This window comes from Oncorhynchus gorbuscha, linkage group LG17, assembly GCF_021184085.1.
Source record: "Oncorhynchus gorbuscha isolate QuinsamMale2020 ecotype Even-year linkage group LG17, OgorEven_v1.0, whole genome shotgun sequence".
Lineage (NCBI taxonomy): Eukaryota > Metazoa > Chordata > Actinopteri > Salmoniformes > Salmonidae > Oncorhynchus > Oncorhynchus gorbuscha.
The window spans coordinates 39,232,882-39,252,660 of NC_060189.1; positions in this window are offsets into that span (position 1 = coordinate 39,232,882).

The following is a 19,779-nucleotide window of genomic DNA, read 5'->3' on the forward strand; positions in this document are numbered from 1 at the left end:
AATGTTGCAACTTGCTGAAAACTGTCCACAATGTTCATTTCATCTCAAATAGACAGCACAGCAAAAATTGGACATCCAGAGTGCATCAAACATGATTTAGAGCTTGTTTATGGAAAAAAAAGTTTTTTCTGTATTTCAATGTTGCAACTTGCTGAAAACTGTCCACAATGTTCATTTCATCTCAAATAGACAGCACAGCAAAAATTGGACATCCAGAGTGCATCAAACATGATTTAGAGCTTGTTTATGGAAAAAAAAGTTTTTTCTGTATTTCAATGTTGCAACTTGCTGAAAACTGTCCACAATGTTCATTTCATCTCAAATAGACAGCACAGCAAAAATTGGACATCCAGAGTGCATCAAACATGATTTAGAGCTTGTTTATGGAAAAAAAGTTTTTTCTGTATTTCAATGTTGCAACTTGCTGAAAACTGTCCACAATGTTCATTTCATCTCAAATAGACAGCACAGCAAAAATTGGACATCCAGAGTGCATCAAACATGATTTAGAGCTTGTTTATGGAAAAAAAGTTTTTTCTGTATTTCAATGTTGCAACTTGCTGAAAACTGTCCACAATGTTCATTTCATCTCAAATAGACAGCACAGCAAAAATTGGACATCCAGAGTGCATCAAACATGATTTAGAGCTTGTTTATGAAAAAAAGTTTTTTCTGTATTTCAATGTTGCAACTTGCTGAAAACTGTCCACAATGTTCATTTCATCTCAAATAGACAGCACAGCAAAAATTGGACATCCAGAGTGCATCAAACATGATTTAGAGCTTGTTTATGGAAAAAAAGTTTTTTCTGTATTTCAATGTTGCAACTTGCTGAAAACTGTCCACAATGTTCATTTCATCTCAAATAGACAGCACAGCAAAAATTGGACATCCAGAGTGCATCAAACATGATTTAGAGCTTGTTTATGGAAAAAAATTTTTTCTGTATTTCAATGTTGCAACTTGCTGAAAACTGTCCACAATGTTCATTTCATCTCAAATAGACAGCACAGCAAAAATTGGACATCCAGAGTGCATCAAACATGATTTAGAGCTTGTTTATGGAAAAAAAAGTTTTTTTTTCTGTATTTCAATGTTGCAACTTGCTGAAAACTGTCCACAATGTTCATTTCATCTCAAATAGACAGCACAGCAAAAATTGGACATCCAGAGTGCATCAAACATGATTTAGAGCTTGTTTATGGAAAAAAAAAGTTTTTTCTGTATTTCAATGTTGCAACTTGCTGAAAACTGTCCACAATGTTCATTTCATCTCAAATAGACAGCACAGCAAAAATTGGACATCCAGAGTGCATCAAACATGATTTAGAGCTTGTTTATGGAAAAAAGTTTTTTCTGTATTTCAATGTTGCAACTTGCTGAAAACTGTCCACAATGTTCATTTCATCTCAAATAGACAGCACAGCAAAAATTGGACATCCAGAGTGCATCAAACATGATTTAGAGCTTGTTTATGGAAAAAGTTTTTTCTGTATTTCAATGTTGCAACTTGCTGAAAACTGTCCACAATGTTCATTTCATCTCAAATAGACAGCACAGCAAAAATTGGACATCCAGAGTGCATCAAACATGATTTAGAGCTTGTTTATGGAAAAAAGTTTTTTTCTGTATTTCAATGTTGCAACTTGCTGAAAACTGTCCACAATGTTCATTTCATCTCAAATAGACAGCACAGCAAAAATTGGACATCCAGAGTGCATCAAACATGATTTAGAGCTTGTTTATGGAAAAAAACGTTTTTTCTGTATTTCAATGTTGCAACTTGCTGAAAACTGTCCACAATGTTCATTTCATCTCAAATAGACAGCACAGCAAAAATTGGACATCCAGAGTGCATCAAACATGATTTAGAGCTTGTTTATGGAAAAAAGTTTTTTCTGTATTTCAATGTTGCAACTTGCTGAAAACTGTCCACAATGTTCATTTCATCTCAAATAGACAGCACAGCAAAAATTGGACATCCAGAGTGCATCAAACATGATTTAGAGCTTGTTTATGGAAAAAATTTTTTTTTCTGTATTTCAATGTTGCAACTTGCTGAAAACTGTCCACAATGTTCATTTCATCTCAAATAGACAGCACAGCAAAAATTGGACATCCAGAGTGCATCAAACATGATTTAGAGCTTGTTTATGGAAAAAACGTTTTTTTTCTGTATTTCAATGTTGCAACTTGCTGAAAACTGTCCACAATGTTCATTTCATCTCAAATAGACAGCACAGCAAAAATTGGACATCCAGAGTGCATCAAACATGATTTAGAGCTTGTTTATGGAAAAAAATTTTTTCTGTATTTCAATGTTGCAACTTGCTGAAAACTGTCCACAATGTTCATTTCATCTCAAATAGACAGCACAGCAAAAATTGGACATCCAGAGTGCATCAAACATGATTTAGAGCTTGTTTATGGAAAAAAAGTTTTTTCTGTATTTCAATGTTGCAACTTGCTGAAAACTGTCCACAATGTTCATTTCATCTCAAATAGACAGCACAGCAAAAATTGGACATCCAGAGTGCATCAAACATGATTTAGAGCTTGTTTATGGAAAAAAATTTTTTTTTCTGTATTTCAATGTTGCAACTTGCTGAAAACTGTCCACAATGTTCATTTCATCTCAAATAGACAGCACAGCAAAAATTGGACATCCAGAGTGCATCAAACATGATTTAGAGCTTGTTTATGGAAAAAAAAAAGTTTTTTCTGTATTTCAATGTTGCAACTTGCTGAAAACTGTCCACAATGTTCATTTCATCTCAAATAGACAGCACAGCAAAAATTGGACATCCAGAGTGCATCAAACATGATTTAGAGCTTGTTTATGGAAAAAAAGTTTTTTTTTCTGTATTTCAATGTTGCAACTTGCTGAAAACTGTCCACAATGTTCATTTCATCTCAAATAGACAGCACAGCAAAAATTGGACATCCAGAGTGCATCAAACATGATTTAGAGCTTGTTTATGGAAAAAAAGTTTTTTCTGTATTTCAATGTTGCAACTTGCTGAAAACTGTCCACAATGTTCATTTCATCTCAAATAGACAGCACAGCAAAAATTGGACATCCAGAGTGCATCAAACATGATTTAGAGCTTGTTTATGGAAAAAAGTTTTTTCTGTATTTCAATGTTGCAACTTGCTGAAAACTGTCCACAATGTTCATTTCATCTCAAATAGACAGCACAGCAAAAATTGGACATCCAGAGTGCATCAAACATGATTTAGAGCTTGTTTATGGAAAAAACGTTTTTTCTGTATTTCAATGTTGCAACTTGCTGAAAACTGTCCACAATGTTCATTTCATCTCAAATAGACAGCACAGCAAAAATTGGACATCCAGAGTGCATCAAACATGATTTAGAGCTTGTTTATGGAAAAAAAGTTTTTTCTGTATTTCAATGTTGCAACTTGCTGAAAACTGTCCACAATGTTCATTTCATCTCAAATAGACAGCACAGCAAAAATTGGACATCCAGAGTGCATCAAACATGATTTAGAGCTTGTTTATGGAAAAAAAGTTTTTTCTGTATTTCAATGTTGCAACTTGCTGAAAACTGTCCACAATGTTCATTTCATCTCAAATAGACAGCACAGCAAAAATTGGACATCCAGAGTGCATCAAACATGATTTAGAGCTTGTTTATGGAAAAAAACGTTTTTTTTTCTGTATTTCAATGTTGCAACTTGCTGAAAACTGTCCACAATGTTCATTTCATCTCAAATAGACAGCACAGCAAAAATTGGACATCCAGAGTGCATCAAACATGATTTAGAGCTTGTTTATGGAAAAAAAGTTTTTTCTGTATTTCAATGTTGCAACTTGCTGAAAACTGTCCACAATGTTCATTTCATCTCAAATAGACAGCACAGCAAAAATTGGACATCCAGAGTGCATCAAACATGATTTAGAGCTTGTTTATGGAAAAAAAGTTTTTTCTGTATTTCAATGTTGCAACTTGCTGAAAACTGTCCACAATGTTCATTTCATCTCAAATAGACAGCACAGCAAAAATTGGACATCCAGAGTGCATCAAACATGATTTAGAGCTTGTTTATGGAAAAAAATTTTTTCTGTATTTCAATGTTGCAACTTGCTGAAAACTGTCCACAATGTTCATTTCATCTCAAATAGACAGCACAGCAAAAATTGGACATCCAGAGTGCATCAAACATGATTTAGAGCTTGTTTATGGAAAAAAAGTTTTTTCTGTATTTCAATGTTGCAACTTGCTGAAAACTGTCCACAATGTTCATTTCATCCTCAAATAGACAGCACAGCAAAAATTGGACATCCAGAGTGCATCAAACATGATTTAGAGCTTGTTTATGGAAAAAAGTTTTTTCTGTATTTCAATGTTGCAACTTGCTGAAAACTGTCCACAATGTTCATTTCATCTCAAATAGACAGCACAGCAAAAATTGGACATCCAGAGTGCATCAAACATGATTTAGAGCTTGTTTATGGAAAAAAAGTTTTTTCTGTATTTCAATGTTGCAACTTGCTGAAAACTGTCCACAATGTTCATTTCATCTCAAATAGACAGCACAGCAAAAATTGGACATCCAGAGTGCATCAAACATGATTTAGAGCTTGTTTATGGAAAAAAAAAAGTTTTTTCTGTATTTCAATGTTGCAACTTGCTGAAAACTGTCCACAATGTTCATTTCATCTCAAATAGACAGCACAGCAAAATTGGACATCCAGAGTGCATCAAACATGATTTAGAGCTTGTTTATGGAAAAAAATTTTTCTGTATTTCAATGTTGCAACTTGCTGAAAACTGTCCACAATGTTCATTTCATCTCAAATAGACAGCACAGCAAAAATTGGACATCCAGAGTGCATCAAACATGATTTAGAGCTTGTTTATGGAAAAAAGTTTTTTCTGTATTTCAATGTTGCAACTTGCTGAAAACTGTCCACAATGTTCATTTCATCTCAAATAGACAGCACAGCAAAAATTGGACATCCAGAGTGCATCAAACATGATTTAGAGCTTGTTTATGGAAAAAAAAGTTTTTTCTGTATTTCAATGTTGCAACTTGCTGAAAACTGTCCACAATGTTCATTTCATCTCAAATAGACAGCACAGCAAAAATTGGACATCCAGAGTGCATCAAACATGATTTAGAGCTTGTTTATGGAAAAAAACGTTTTTTCTGTATTTCAATGTTGCAACTTGCTGAAAACTGTCCACAATGTTCATTTCATCTCAAATAGACAGCACAGCAAAAATTGGACATCCAGAGTGCATCAAACATGATTTAGAGCTTGTTTATGGAAAAAAATTTTTTCTGTATTTCAATGTTGCAACTTGCTGAAAACTGTCCACAATGTTCATTTCATCTCAAATAGACAGCACAGCAAAAATTGGACATCCAGAGTGCATCAAACATGATTTAGAGCTTGTTTATGGAAAAAAGTTTTTTTCTGTATTTCAATGTTGCAACTTGCTGAAAACTGTCCACAATGTTCATTTCATCTCAAATAGACAGCACAGCAAAAATTGGACATCCAGAGTGCATCAAACATGATTTAGAGCTTGTTTATGGAAAAAAACGTTTTTTCTGTATTTCAATGTTGCAACTTGCTGAAAACTGTCCACAATGTTCATTTCATCTCAAATAGACAGCACAGCAAAAATTGGACATCCAGAGTGCATCAAACATGATTTAGAGCTTGTTTATGGAAAAAAGTTTTTTCTGTATTTCAATGTTGCAACTTGCTGAAAACTGTCCACAATGTTCATTTCATCTCAAATAGACAGCACAGCAAAAATTGGACATCCAGAGTGCATCAAACATGATTTAGAGCTTGTTTATGGAAAAAACATTTTTTCTGTATTTCAATGTTGCAACTTGCTGAAAACTGTCCACAATGTTCATTTCATCTCAAATAGACAGCACAGCAAAAATTGGACATCCAGAGTGCATCAAACATGATTTAGAGCTTGTTTATGGAAAAAAAACGTTTTTTCTGTATTTCAATGTTGCAACTTGCTGAAAACTGTCCACAGTGTTCATTTCATCTCAAATAGACAGCACAGCAAAAATTGGACATCCAGAGTGCATCAAACATGATTTAGAGCTTGTTTATGGAAAAAAATTTTTTCTGTATTTCAATGTTGCAACTTGCTGAAAACTGTCCACAATGTTCATTTCATCTCAAATAGACAGCACAGCAAAAATTGGACATCCAGAGTGCATCAAACATGATTTAGAGCTTGTTTATGGAAAATTTTTTTTTTTCTGTATTTCAATGTTGCAACTTGCTGAAAACTGTCCACAATGTTCATTTCATCTCAAATAGACAGCACAGCAAAAATTGGACATCCAGAGTGCATCAAACATGATTTAGAGCTTGTTTATGGAAAAAAATTTTTTCTGTATTTCAATGTTGCAACTTGCTGAAAACTGTCCACAATGTTCATTTCATCTCAAATAGACAGCACAGCAAAAATTGGACATCCAGAGTGCATCAAACATGATTTAGAGCTTGTTTATGGAAAAAAGTTTTTTCTGTATTTCAATGTTGCAACTTGCTGAAAACTGTCCAGGATGTTTCTTTCATCTCAAATAGACAGCACAGCAAAAATTGGACATCCAGAGTGCATCAAACATGATTTAGAGCTTGTTTATGGAAAAAAGTTTTTTCTGTATTTCAATGTTGCAACTTGCTGAAAACTGTCCACAATGTTCATTTCATCTCAAATAGGCACAGCAGCAAAAATTGGACATCCAGAGTGCATCAAACATGATTTAGAGCTTGTTTATGGAAAAAATTTTTTTTTTTCTGTATTTCAATGTTGCAACTTGCTGAAAACTGTCCACAATGTTCATTTCATCTCAAATAGACAGCACAGCAAAAATTGGACATCCAGAGTGCATCAAACATGATTTAGAGCTTGTTTATGGAAAAAAATTTTTTTCTGTATTTCAATGTTGCAACTTGCTGAAAACTGTCCACAATGTTCATTTCATCTCAAATAGACAGCACAGCAAAAATTGGACATCCAGAGTGCATCAAACATGATTTAGAGCTTGTTTATGGAAAAAAGTTTTTTCTGTATTTCAATGTTGCAACTTGCTGAAAACTGTCCACAATGTTCATTTCATCTCAAATAGACAGCACAGCAAAAATTGGACATCCAGAGTGCATCAAACATGATTTAGAGCTTGTTTATGGAAAAAAAGTTTTTCTGTATTTCAATGTTGCAACTTGCTGAAAACTGTCCACAATGTTCATTTCATCTCAAATAGACAGCACAGCAAAAATTGGACATCCAGAGTGCATCAAACATGATTTAGAGCTTGTTTATGGAAAAATTTTTTTTTCTGTATTTCAATGTTGCAACTTGCTGAAAACTGTCCACAATGTTCATTTCATCTCAAATAGACAGCACAGCAAAAATTGGACATCCAGAGTGCATCAAACATGATTTAGAGCTTGTTTATGGAAAAAAAGTTTTTTCTGTATTTCAATGTTGCAACTTGCTGAAAACTGTCCACAATGTTCATTTCATCTCAAATAGACAGCACAGCAAAAATTGGACATCCAGAGTGCATCAAACATGATTTAGAGCTTGTTTATGAAAAAAAAGTTTTTCTGTATTTCAATGTTGCAACTTGCTGAAAACTGTCCACAATGTTCATTTCATCTCAAATAGACAGCACAGCAAAAATTGGACATCCAGAGTGCATCAAACATGATTTAGAGCTTGTTTATGGAAAAAAGTTTTTTCTGTATTTCAATGTTGCAACTTGCTGAAAACTGTCCACAATGTTCATTTCATCTCAAATAGACAGCACAGCAAAAATTGGACATCCAGAGTGCATCAAACATGATTTAGAGCTTGTTTATGGAAAAAATTTTTTCTGTATTTCAATGTTGCAACTTGCTGAAAACTGTCCACAATGTTCATTTCATCTCAAATAGACAGCACAGCAAAAATTGGACATCCAGAGTGCATCAAACATGATTTAGAGCTTGTTTATGGAAAAAACGTTTTTTTCTGTATTTCAATGTTGCAACTTGCTGAAAACTGTCCACAATGTTCATTTCATCTCAAATAGACAGCACAGCAAAAATTGGACATCCAGAGTGCATCAAACATGATTTAGAGCTTGTTTATGGAAAAAAGTTTTTTCTGTATTTCAATGTTGCAACTTGCTGAAAACTGTCCACAATGTTCATTTCATCTCAAATAGACAGCACAGCAAAAATTGGACATCCAGAGTGCATCAAACATGATTTAGAGCTTGTTTATGAAAAAAAAACGTTTTTTCTGTATTTCAATGTTGCAACTTGCTGAAAACTGTCCACAATGTTCATTTCATCTCAAATAGACAGCACAGCAAAAATTGGACATCCAGAGTGCATCAAACATGATTTAGAGCTTGTTTATGGATTTTTTTTTTCTGTATTTCAATGTTGCAACTTGCTGAAAACTGTCCACAATGTTCATTTCATCTCAAATAGACAGCACAGCAAAAATTGGACATCCAGAGTGCATCAAACATGATTTAGAGCTTGTTTATGGAAAAAAAACGTTTTTTCTGTATTTCAATGTTGCAACTTGCTGAAAACTGTCCACAATGTTCATTTCATCTCAAATAGACAGCACAGCAAAAATTGGACATCCAGAGTGCATCAAACATGATTTAGAGCTTGTTTATGGAAAAAATTTTTTCTGTATTTCAATGTTGCAACTTGCTGAAAACTGTCCACAATGTTCATTTCATCTCAAATAGACAGCACAGCAAAAATTGGACATCCAGAGTGCATCAAACATGATTTAGAGCTTGTTTATGGAATTTTTTTTTTTTCTGTATTTCAATGTTGCAACTTGCTGAAAACTGTCCACAATGTTCATTTCATCTCAAATAGACAGCACAGCAAAAATTGGACATCCAGAGTGCATCAAACATGATTTAGAGCTTGTTTATGGAAAAAAAAGTTTTTTCTGTATTTCAATGTTGCAACTTGCTGAAAACTGTCCACAATGTTCATTTCATCTCAAATAGACAGCACAGCAAAAATTGGACATCCAGAGTGCATCAAACATGATTTAGAGCTTGTTTATGGAAAAAAAAGTTTTTTCTGTATTTCAATGTTGCAACTTGCTGAAAACTGTCCACAATGTTCATTTCATCTCAAATAGACAGCACAGCAAAAATTGGACATCCAGAGTGCATCAAACATGATTTAGAGCTTGTTTATGGAAAAAAACGTTTTTTCTGTATTTCAATGTTGCAACTTGCTGAAAACTGTCCACAATGTTCATTTCATCTCAAATAGACAGCACAGCAAAAATTGGACATCCAGAGTGCATCAAACATGATTTAGAGCTTGTTATGGAAAAATGTTTTTCTGTATTTCAATGTTGCAACTTGCTGAAAACTGTCCACAATGTTCATTTCATCTCAAATAGACAGCACAGCAAAAATTGGACATCCAGAGTGCATCAAACATGATTTAGAGCTTGTTTATGGAAAAAAGTTTTTTCTGTATTTCAATGTTGCAACTTGCTGAAAACTGTCCACAATGTTCATTTCATCTCAAATAGACAGCACAGCAAAAATTGGACATCCAGAGTGCATCAAACATGATTTAGAGCTTGTTTATGGAAAATTTTTTTTTTTTCTGTATTTCAATGTTGCAACTTGCTGAAAACTGTCCACAATGTTCATTTCATCTCAAATAGACAGCACAGCAAAAATGGACATCCAGAGTGCAGCAAACATGATTTAGAGCTTGTTTATGGAAAAAAAAGTTTTTTCTGTATTTCAATGTTGCAACTTGCTGAAAACTGTCCACAATGTTCATTTCATCTCAAATAGACAGCACAGCAAAAATTGGACATCCAGAGTGCATCAAACATGATTTAGAGCTTGTTTATGGAAAAAAAGTTTTTTCTGTATTTCAATGTTGCAACTTGCTGAAAACTGTCCACAATGTTCATTTCATCTCAAATAGACAGCACAGCAAAAATTGGACATCCAGAGTGCATCAAACATGATTTAGAGCTTGTTTATGGAAAAAAAAAGTTTTTTCTGTATTTCAATGTTGCAACTTGCTGAAAACTGTCCACAATGTTCATTTCATCTCAAATAGACAGCACAGCAAAAATTGGACATCCAGAGTGCATCAAACATGATTTAGAGCTTGTTTATGGAAAAAGTTTTTTCTGTATTTCAATGTTGCAACTTGCTGAAAACTGTCCACAATGTTCATTTCATCTCAAATAGACAGCACAGCAAAAATTGGACATCCAGAGTGCATCAAACATGATTTAGAGCTTGTTTATGGAAAATTTTTTTTTTTCTGTATTTCAATGTTGCAACTTGCTGAAAACTGTCCACAATGTTCATTTCATCTCAAATAGACAGCACAGCAAAAATTGGACATCCAGAGTGCATCAAACATGATTTAGAGCTTGTTTATGGAAAAAAACGTTTTTTCTGTATTTCAATGTTGCAACTTGCTGAAAACTGTCCACAATGTTCATTTCATCTCAAATAGACAGCACAGCAAAAATTGGACATCCAGAGTGCATCAAACATGATTTAGAGCTTGTTTATGGAAAAAAAGTTTTTTCTGTATTTCAATGTTGCAACTTGCTGAAAACTGTCCACAATGTTCATTTCATCTCAAATAGACAGCACAGCAAAAATTGGACATCCAGAGTGCATCAAACATGATTTAGAGCTTGTTTATGGAAAAAAAGTTTTTCTGTATTTCAATGTTGCAACTTGCTGAAAACTGTCCACAATGTTCATTTCATCTCAAATAGACAGCACAGCAAAAATTGGACATCCAGAGTGCATCAAACATGATTTAGAGCTTGTTTATGGAAAAAAGTTTTTTCTGTATTTCAATGTTGCAACTTGCTGAAAACTGTCCACAATGTTCATTTCATCTCAAATAGACAGCACAGCAAAAATTGGACATCCAGAGTGCATCAAACATGATTTAGAGCTTGTTTATGGAAAAAAAAAACGTTTTTTTCTGTATTTCAATGTTGCAACTTGCTGAAAACTGTCCACAATGTTCATTTCATCTCAAATAGACAGCACAGCAAAAATTGGACATCCAGAGTGCATCAAACATGATTTAGAGCTTGTTTATGGAAAAAAAGTTTTTTCTGTATTTCAATGTTGCAACTTGCTGAAAACTGTCCACAATGTTCATTTCATCTCAAATAGACAGCACAGCAAAAATTGGACATCCAGAGTGCATCAAACATGATTTAGAGCTTGTTTATGGAAAAAACGTTTTTTCTGTATTTCAATGTTGCAACTTGCTGAAAACTGTCCACAATGTTCATTTCATCTCAAATAGACAGCACAGCAAAAATTGGACATCCAGAGTGCATCAAACATGATTTAGAGCTTGTTTATGGAAAAAAAAAGTTTTTTCTGTATTTCAATGTTGCAACTTGCTGAAAACTGTCCACAATGTTCATTTCATCTCAAATAGACAGCACAGCAAAAATTGGACATCCAGAGTGCATCAAACATGATTTAGAGCTTGTTTATGGAAAAAACGTTTTTTCTGTATTTCAATGTTGCAACTTGCTGAAAACTGTCCACAATGTTCATTTCATCTCAAATAGACAGCACAGCAAAAATTGGACATCCAGAGTGCATCAAACATGATTTAGAGCTTGTTATGGAAAAACATATTTTTCTGTATTTCAATGTTGCAACTTGCTGAAAACTGTCCACAATGTTCATTTCATCTCAAATAGACAGCACAGCAAAAATTGGACATCCAGAGTGCATCAAACATGATTTAGAGCTTGTTTATGGAAAAACGTTTTTCTGTATTTCAATGTTGCAACTTGCTGAAAACTGTCCACAATGTTCATTTCATCTCAAATAGACAGCACAGCAAAAATTGGACATCCAGAGTGCATCAAACATGATTTAGAGCTTGTTTATGGAAAAAAAATTTTTTCTGTATTTCAATGTTGCAACTTGCTGAAAACTGTCCACAATGTTCATTTCATCTCAAATAGACAGCACAGCAAAAATTGGACATCCAGAGTGCATCAAACATGATTTAGAGCTTGTTTATGGAAAACATTTTTTTCTGTATTTCAATGTTGCAACTTGCTGAAAACTGTCCACAATGTTCATTTCATCTCAAATAGACAGCACAGCAAAAATTGGACATCCAGAGTGCATCAAACATGATTTAGAGCTTGTTTATGGAAAAAAAAAAGTTTTTTTCTGTATTTCAATGTTGCAACTTGCTGAAAACTGTCCACAATGTTCATTTCATCTCAAATAGACAGCACAGCAAAAATTGGACATCCAGAGTGCATCAAACATGATTTAGAGCTTGTTTATGGAAAAAATTTTTTTTTTTTCTGTATTTCAATGTTGCAACTTGCTGAAAACTGTCCACAATGTTCATTTCATCTCAAATAGACAGCACAGCAAAAATTGGACATCCAGAGTGCATCAAACATGATTTAGAGCTTGTTTATGGAAAAACGTTTTTTCTGTATTTCAATGTTGCAACTTGCTGAAAACTGTCCACAATGTTCATTTCATCTCAAATAGACAGCACAGCAAAAATTGGACATCCAGAGTGCATCAAACATGATTTAGAGCTTGTTTATGGAAAAAAGTTTTTTCTGTATTTCAATGTTGCAACTTGCTGAAAACTGTCCACAATGTTCATTTCATCTCAAATAGACAGCACAGCAAAAATTGGACATCCAGAGTGCATCAAACATGATTTAGAGCTTGTTTATGGAAAAAAACGTTTTTTCTGTATTTCAATGTTGCAACTTGCTGAAAACTGTCCACAATGTTCATTTCATCTCAAATAGACAGCACAGCAAAAATTGGACATCCAGAGTGCATCAAACATGATTTAGAGCTTGTTTATGGAAAAAAATTTTTTCTGTATTTCAATGTTGCAACTTGCTGAAAACTGTCCACAATGTTCATTTCATCTCAAATAGACAGCACAGCAAAAATTGGACATCCAGAGTGCATCAAACATGATTTAGAGCTTGTTTATGGAAAAAAGTTTTTTCTGTATTTCAATGTTGCAACTTGCTGAAAACTGTCCACAATGTTCATTTCATCTCAAATAGACAGCACAGCAAAAATTGGACATCCAGAGTGCATCAAACATGATTTAGAGCTTGTTTATGGAAAAAAAGTTTTTTTCTGTATTTCAATGTTGCAACTTGCTGAAAACTGTCCACAATGTTCATTTCATCTCAAATAGACAGCACAGCAAAAATTGGACATCCAGAGTGCATCAAACATGATTTAGAGCTTGTTTATGGAAAAACGTTTTTTTCTGTATTTCAATGTTGCAACTTGCTGAAAACTGTCCACAATGTTCATTTCATCTCAAATAGACAGCACAGCAAAAATTGGACATCCAGAGTGCATCAAACATGATTTAGAGCTTGTTTATGGAAAAAAAGTTTTTTCTGTATTTCAATGTTGCAACTTGCTGAAAACTGTCCACAATGTTCATTTCATCTCAAATAGACAGCACAGCAAAAATTGGACATCCAGAGTGCATCAAACATGATTTAGAGCTTGTTTATGAAAAAAAGTTTTTTCTGTATTTCAATGTTGCAACTTGCTGAAAACTGTCCACAATGTTCATTTCATCTCAAATAGACAGCACAGCAAAAATTGGACATCCAGAGTGCATCAAACATGATTTAGAGCTTGTTTATGGAAAAAAGTTTTTTCTGTATTTCAATGTTGCAACTTGCTGAAAACTGTCCACAATGTTCATTTCATCTCAAATAGACAGCACAGCAAAAATTGGACATCCAGAGTGCATCAAACATGATTTAGAGCTTGTTTATGGAAAAAAAGTTTTTTCTGTATTTCAATGTTGCAACTTGCTGAAAACTGTCCACAATGTTCATTTCATCTCAAATAGACAGCACAGCAAAAATTGGACATCCAGAGTGCATCAAACATGATTTAGAGCTTGTTTATGGAAAAAACGTTTTTTTTCTGTATTTCAATGTTGCAACTTGCTGAAAACTGTCCACAATGTTCATTTCATCTCAAATAGACAGCACAGCAAAAATTGGACATCCAGAGTGCATCAAACATGATTTAGAGCTTGTTTATGGAAAAAAAATTTTTTCTGTATTTCAATGTTGCAACTTGCTGAAAACTGTCCACAATGTTCATTTCATCTCAAATAGACAGCACAGCAAAAATTGGACATCCAGAGTGCATCAAACATGATTTAGAGCTTGTTTATGGAAAAAAAACGTTTTTTCTGTATTTCAATGTTGCAACTTGCTGAAAACTGTCCACAATGTTCATTTCATCTCAAATAGACAGCACAGCAAAAATTGGACATCCAGAGTGCATCAAACATGATTTAGAGCTTGTTTATGGATTTTTTTTTCTGTATTTCAATGTTGCAACTTGCTGAAAACTGTCCACAATGTTCATTTCATCTCAAATAGACAGCACAGCAAAAATTGGACATCCAGAGTGCATCAAACATGATTTAGAGCTTGTTTATGGAAAAAACGTTTTTTCTGTATTTCAATGTTGCAACTTGCTGAAAACTGTCCACAATGTTCATTTCATCTCAAATAGACAGCACAGCAAAAATTGGACATCCAGAGTGCATCAACAAACATGATTTAGAGCTTGTTTATGGAAAAAACGTTTTTTCTGTATTTCAATGTTGCAACTTGCTGAAAACTGTCCACAATGTTCATTTCATCTCAAATAGACAGCACAGCAAAAATTGGACATCCAGAGTGCATCAAACATGATTTAGAGCTTGTTTATGGAAAAATTTTTTTTTTCTGTATTTCAATGTTGCAACTTGCTGAAAACTGTCCACAATGTTCATTTCATCTCAAATAGACAGCACAGCAAAAATTGGACATCCAGAGTGCATCAAACATGATTTAGAGCTTGTTTATGGAAAAAACGTTTTTTCTGTATTTCAATGTTGCAACTTGCTGAAAACTGTCCACAATGTTCATTTCATCTCAAATAGACAGCACAGCAAAAATTGGACATCCAGAGTGCATCAAACATGATTTAGAGCTTGTTTATGGAAAAAAAGTTTTTTCTGTATTTCAATGTTGCAACTTGCTGAAAACTGTCCACAATGTTCATTTCATCTCAAATAGACAGCACAGCAAAAATTGGACATCCAGAGTGCATCAAACATGATTTAGAGCTTGTTTATGGAAAAAACGTTTTTTCTGTATTTCAATGTTGCAACTTGCTGAAAACTGTCCACAATGTTCATTTCATCTCAAATAGACAGCACAGCAAAAATTGGACATCCAGAGTGCATCAAACATGATTTAGAGCTTGTTTATGGAAAAAAGTTTTTTCTGTATTTCAATGTTGCAACTTGCTGAAAACTGTCCACAATGTTCATTTCATCTCAAATAGACAGCACAGCAAAAATTGGACATCCAGAGTGCATCAAACATGATTTAGAGCTTGTTTATGGAAAAAAGTTTTTTCTGTATTTCAATGTTGCAACTTGCTGAAAACTGTCCACAATGTTCATTTCATCTCAAATAGACAGCACAGCAAAAATTGGACATCCAGAGTGCATCAAACATGATTTAGAGCTTGTTCATGGATTTTTTTTCTGTATTTCAATGTTGCAACTTGCTGAAAACTGTCCACAATGTTCATTTCATCTCAAATAGACAGCACAGCAAAAATTGGACATCCAGAGTGCATCAAACATGATTTAGAGCTTGTTTATGGAAAAAAAAGTTTTTTCTGTATTTCAATGTTGCAACTTGCTGAAAACTGTCCACAATGTTCATTTCATCTCAAATAGACAGCACAGCAAAAATTGGACATCCAGAGTGCATCAAACATGATTTAGAGCTTGTTTATGGATTTTTTTTTTCTGTATTTCAATGTTGCAACTTGCTGAAAACTGTCCACAATGTTCATTTCATCTCAAATAGACAGCACAGCAAAAATTGGACATCCAGAGTGCATCAAACATGATTTAGAGCTTGTTTATGGAAAAAAAGTTTTTTCTGTATTTCAATGTTGCAACTTGCTGAAAACTGTCCACAATGTTCATTTCATCTCAAATAGACAGCACAGCAAAAATTGGACATCCAGAGTGCATCAAACATGATTTAGAGCTTGTTCATGAAAAAAACGTTTTTTCTGTATTTCAATGTTGCAACTTGCTGAAAACTGTCCACAATGTTCATTTCATCTCAAATAGACAGCACAGCAAAAATTGGACATCCAGAGTGCATCAAACATGATTTAGAGCTTGTTTATGGAAAAAAAGTTTTTTCTGTATTTCAATGTTGCAACTTGCTGAAAACTGTCCACAATGTTCATTTCATCTCAAATAGACAGCACAGCAAAAATTGGACATCCAGAGTGCATCAAACATGATTTAGAGCTTGTTTATGGAAAAACGTTTTTTCTGTATTTCAATGTTGCAACTTGCTGAAAACTGTCCACAATGTTCATTTCATCTCAAATAGACAGCACAGCAAAAATTGGACATCCAGAGTGCATCAAACATGATTTAGAGCTTGTTTATGGAAAAAAGTTTTTTCTGTATTTCAATGTTGCAACTTGCTGAAAACTGTCCACAATGTTCATTTCATCTCAAATAGACAGCACAGCAAAAATTGGACATCCAGAGTGCATCAAACATGATTTAGAGCTTGTTTATGGAAAAAAACGTTTTTTTTCTGTATTTCAATGTTGCAACTTGCTGAAAACTGTCCACAATGTTCATTTCATCTCAAATAGACAGCACAGCAAAAATTGGACATCCAGAGTGCATCAAACATGATTTAGAGCTTGTTTATGGAAAAAACGTTTTTTCTGTATTTCAATGTTGCAACTTGCTGAAAACTGTCCACAATGTTCATTTCATCTCAAATAGACAGCACAGCAAAAATTGGACATCCAGAGTGCATCAAACATGATTTAGAGCTTGTTTATGGAAAAAAAGTTTTTTCTGTATTTCAATGTTGCAACTTGCTGAAAACTGTCCACAATGTTCATTTCATCTCAAATAGACAGCACAGCAAAAATTGGACATCCAGAGTGCATCAAACATGATTTAGAGCTTGTTTATGGAAAAAAAAAAAACGTTTTTTCTGTATTTCAATGTTGCAACTTGCTGAAAACTGTCCACAATGTTCATTTCATCAAATAGACAGCACAGCAAAAATTGGACATCCAGAGTGCATCAAACATGATTTAGAGCTTGTTTATGGAAAAACGTTTTTTCTGTATTTCAATGTTGCAACTTGCTGAAAACTGTCCACAATGTTCATTTCATCTCAAATAGACAGCACAGCAAAAATTGGACATCCAGAGTGCATCAAACATGATTTAGAGCTTGTTTATGGAAAAAAAGTTTTTTCTGTATTTCAATGTTGCAACTTGCTGAAAACTGTCCACAATGTTCATTTCATCTCAAATAGACAGCACAGCAAAAATTGGACATCCAGAGTGCATCAAACATGATTTAGAGCTTGTTTATGGAAAATTTTTTTTTCTGTATTTCAATGTTGCAACTTGCTGAAAACTGTCCACAATGTTCATTTCATCTCAAATAGACAGCACAGCAAAAATTGGACATCCAGAGTGCATCAAACATGATTTAGAGCTTGTTTATGGAAAAAAGTTTTTTCTGTATTTCAATGTTGCAACTTGCTGAAAACTGTCCACAATGTTCATTTCATCTCAAATAGACAGCACAGCAAAAATTGGACATCCAGAGTGCATCAAACATGATTTAGAGCTTGTTTATGGAAAAAACGTTTTTTTCTGTATTTCAATGTTGCAACTTGCTGAAAACTGTCCACAATGTTCATTTCATCTCAAATAGACAGCACAGCAAAAATTGGACATCCAGAGTGCATCAAACATGATTTAGAGCTTGTTTATGGAAAAAAACGTTTTTTCTGTATTTCAATGTTGCAACTTGCTGAAAACTGTCCACAATGTTCATTTCATCTCAAATAGACAGCACAGCAAAAATTGGACATCCAGAGTGCATCAAACATGATTTAGAGCTTGTTTATGGAAAAAAAAAGTTTTTTCTGTATTTCAATGTTGCAACTTGCTGAAAACTGTCCACAATGTTCATTTCATCTCAAATAGACAGCACAGCAAAAATTGGACATCCAGAGTGCATCAAACATGATTTAGAGCTTGTTTATGGAAAAAAGTTTTTTCTGTATTTCAATGTTGCAACTTGCTGAAAACTGTCCACAATGTTCATTTCATCTCAAATAGACAGCACAGCAAAAATTGGACATCCAGAGTGCATCAAACATGATTTAGAGCTTGTTTATGGAAAAAAAAAGTTTTTTCTGTATTTCAATGTTGCAACTTGCTGAAAACTGTCCACAATGTTCATTTCATCTCAAATAGACAGCACAGCAAAAATTGGACATCCAGAGTGCATCAAACATGATTTAGAGCTTGTTTATGGAAAAACGTTTTTTTCTGTATTTCAATGTTGCAACTTGCTGAAAACTGTCCACAATGTTCATTTCATCTCAAATAGACAGCACAGCAAAAATTGGACATCCAGAGTGCATCAAACATGATTTAGAGCTTGTTTATGAAAAAAAAGTTTTTTCTGTATTTCAATGTTGCAACTTGCTGAAAACTGTCCACAATGTTCATTTCATCTCAAATAGACAGCACAGCAAAAATTGGACATCCAGAGTGCATCAAACATGATTTAGAGCTTGTTTATGGAAAAAACGTTTTTTCTGTATTTCAATGTTGCAACTTGCTGAAAACTGTCCACAATGTTCATTTCATCTCAAATAGACAGCACAGCAAAAATTGGACATCCAGAGTGCATCAAACATGATTTAGAGCTTGTTTATGGAAAAAAATTTTTTCTGTATTTCAATGTTGCAACTTGCTGAAAACTGTCCACAATGTTCATTTCATCTCAAATAGACAGCACAGCAAAAATTGGACATCCAGAGTGCATCAAACATGATTTAGAGCTTGTTTATGGAAAAACGTTTTTTCTGTATTTCAATGTTGCAACTTGCTGAAAACTGTCCACAATGTTCATTTCATTTCATCTCAAATCTGTATTTGTTGCAAGACAGCACAGCAAAAATTGGACATCCAGAGTGCATCAAACATGATTTAGAGCTTGTTTATGGAAAAAATTTTTTCTGTATTTCAATGTTGCAACTTGCTGAAAACTGTCCACAATGTTCATTTCATCTCAAATAGACAGCACAGCAAAAATTGGACATCCAGAGTGCATCAAACATGATTTAGAGCTTGTTTATGGAAAAACGTTTTTTCTGTATTTCAATGTTGCAACTTGCTGAAAACTGTCCACAATGTTCATTTCATCTCAAATAGACAGCACAGCAAAAATTGGACATCCAGAGTGCATCAAACATGATTTAGAGCTTGTTTATGGAAAAAAAGTTTTTTTCTGTATTTCAATGTTGCAACTTGCTGAAAACTGTCCACAATGTTCATTTCATCTCAAATAGACAGCACAGCAAAAATTGGACATCCAGAGTGCATCAAACATGATTTAGAGCTTGTTTATGGAAAAAAATTTTTTTCTGTATTTCAATGTTGCAACTTGCTGAAAACTGTCCACAATGTTCATTTCATCTCAAATAGACAGCACAGCAAAAATTGGACATCCAGAGTGCATCAAACATGATTTAGAGCTTGTTTATGGAAAAATTTTTTCTGTATTTCAATGTTGCAACTTGCTGAAAACTGTCC